The sequence below is a fragment of the Cucurbita maxima genome, unplaced genomic scaffold, assembly GCF_002738345.1.
Source record: "Cucurbita maxima cultivar Rimu unplaced genomic scaffold, Cmax_1.0 Cma_Scf00037, whole genome shotgun sequence".
Taxonomy (NCBI): Eukaryota; Viridiplantae; Streptophyta; class Magnoliopsida; order Cucurbitales; family Cucurbitaceae; genus Cucurbita; species Cucurbita maxima.
This window is the reverse complement of record NW_019272053.1, coordinates 2,087,480-2,090,085: the sequence shown is the minus strand read 5'-3', so window position 1 is coordinate 2,090,085 and position 2,606 is coordinate 2,087,480. Positions and strand designations below refer to the sequence as shown.

At 32.5% G+C, this 2,606-nt stretch overlaps 1 long non-coding RNA gene across 3 annotated transcripts; it reads right to left on the bottom strand.

Moving 5' to 3' along the window:
* Positions 1-937: 937 nt before the first annotated feature.
* On the bottom strand, positions 938-2,246 carry LOC111468608. Of its 3 annotated transcripts, none has more exons than XR_002714778.1 (3): positions 2,088-2,246; positions 1,328-1,669; positions 938-1,011 (listed from the first exon to the last, which is right to left on the bottom strand). It is a non-coding gene; the product is annotated as an uncharacterized LOC111468608 (long non-coding RNA). The 3 variants fall into 3 exon arrangements; XR_002714779.1 differs by lacking the exon at positions 938-1,011 and adding an exon at positions 1,106-1,207; XR_002714780.1 differs by lacking the exon at positions 938-1,011 and having other exon boundaries at positions 1,284-1,387; positions 1,473-1,669.
* Between the last annotated feature and the right edge of the window lie 360 nt (positions 2,247-2,606).

Here is a 2,606-nt window from a genome sequence, read left to right as displayed (position 1 = left end):
ATGAAGCCTTAGACGTAGGTTTTAGATTGTGTCGCAAAGAATTCATTAAGCCCTTGATACATGTTTAGACTGTGTCTCTTGAAACACTTCAAGCCTTTTTAGGATCAAATTCTATTTTTTTTTTAATTTTTCATAAAACATGAGATGTTGGTATTTATTTTTAGTTCCCTAGTAGAGAAATACTTTAACTGTTTTCTTAATTTCTCCTTTCTTTTCTTTTTTGTTTTTAGTCTTTTTAAGAAAAATATGACCACTTAAGATCCATTTTCAACTTCTTTTTATGAAAGATTCATTATCTAATTTCTTAGAACATGCCATTCAATTTGGTATTTATTTTTTCTAACCCAATTAAAGACATTTGTAACAAAATTGATGGAATTTTAATTTACCATGGTTTTGACAGTTAATCATTCTTTGGCCTATTTGATTTACATATCAGGTGGGTATCCTCTAGTCAATAGGCTCCACGTTTGGGACAAATCTTATAATAAGCAATTGAAAATTCAATTTGCATACAATTGCACATATAATGAAAAGCGCCCGAGCCTAATGGATAAGGTGTCTTACTTGTGGGTTCGAGTCCCACTGTCTTTCTTTCTTTAATTGATTAATAATTATGTTTTTTTTTTTTTTTTTGAAAGTAGGCTTAAAACTTTACCATCTTAGTTTCTTAAAATTTTGTAGGAGAGAAGATGAGACTTCAAAGAAATAGAAAAAATAAAAAAACTAATTGTAATCTTAAAAAAAATTATTTGAAGGCATTGACGACACACAAGTTACAAATTTCAGACTCGATTGTCTGTGTCCAACTCAAATCGTGACCCGCACCCTATGTGCCTGACCCAATTTGAGATTCATACCACCTTTACGCATGCGACCGCCTCTGCGCGTATGTAGTTTCTTGATTTCGATATTAACCTAATTTTAATGGGATATTAACCAACGAGTGATACTTCTTTTTCCATTTGTTTGACCTTTATTTGTCTGTATTTTCTTGATTTCGATATTAACCTAATTTTAATGGGAAATTATGTCCAACCAGAAGAATTTTAGAAATTTTTGGCACCTATTCTATGGAAACTCGACCTAAACATGATCACTCACATAAAGTTGTTACTACATAGATGACATGATTAATGTGTACGCAAAATATTCATATAAAATATTTCATAAAAGGTGTCGTGGGCTCCCACGTTCCTAATAAAATCTTTAAAACAATAATGCGAAAAATAAATCATGTGAAGTTTAGATAAAATATTGAAAAATAAAAACATTCACGTGAACTTACTAAGGACTACTAAATAGACATAAATTGTGTCTACCCTACCTCTAGTTCCATGGCTTTCGTCACGGCGTCACCATCCGTACCTTTGTGCCTAACCTTTACCTGAAAAATAAGAGTATTACGTGGTTTAAGTAGTTTAAGAAATACGTAGTAAGTAACTGTACATTTGGTGTCTAGAAATACAAACACATGTGACATGATAGGTTCTAATGGCATTGCCTTAGGTAGCTTTCCAGTTCCGGCAAGGTTGGATGTATAGTACTTTTCTACATACGACCGAACCACGAGCACGAGGACCCACCTGAGGGCTCATGTATTGCCTAGGTCTGTCTCAATGGACTAGCACTCGCTAATGTGCTTTCAGACACCATGAAGGGAAAGGGCCTACGTAACATTGGGACGAACATAATTGTCGTAAGTCGTAAAGTACACATTTGTATTAATCATAATAGAAAAGTATCACGATGCATATATGATGCAAAAATTCATGAGGTCTCCATGCCTTAAAATAACGACATAAATTTATAATGCAAGTCAAACCTCCAATTCCATTATAACGTAATTATGCAGACATAATTCTTATCAAATCTTTCATATACACGTCCTAACACATTATAGATTATCATCATAATAACATATTATTATACATAGTATAGTCACACTATAGTCTAGCTTATAAACATGGCATAACACGACATTGGATAGCATAACAATCATAATTATGACATGCTCAAGGGAAACACGTATGCGTTATAATATGCAATACAATTCATCCAACCAAGCAAATAATAGAGTCACTTACTTGATAGGTTTAGCAAGGGTTGTTAGTTTATCTTTGGAGCTAGTCTAATTTGGTGGTGGCTTAATGAGACATTTTGGGATTAATAAAACTTATAATATGTTGCATGAACACTTCTTTTGATCGAAGATGAAGTACGATGTTCACAAGTTTTGTAGTCAAGAATAATTGTTTAGGGATTATGCAAAGCATGTTGCTAGCTTATTCTTTAGGGAAGTAGTAAGATTACATGGAAACCCAAGAATAATTGTTAGAGATACGGATGTTAAACTTTTAAGTCACTTTTGGAATGTATTGTAGGGTAAGTTGGGTACCAAGTTGTTGTTTTCAACTACATGTCATCCTCAGACACATAGGATAGTTATTATTTCTAAGAATATTAAGTTTTGAGACAAAGTTTGCATTTGTAGAGAGAGCAATTCATAGTACCACTCATTGTTTTTTCTTTTTGAAGTTGTTTATGAATTTATTCCACTTACGCTTCTTGATTTGTTTCCTATTATTTCTAATATTTTTTTTGTG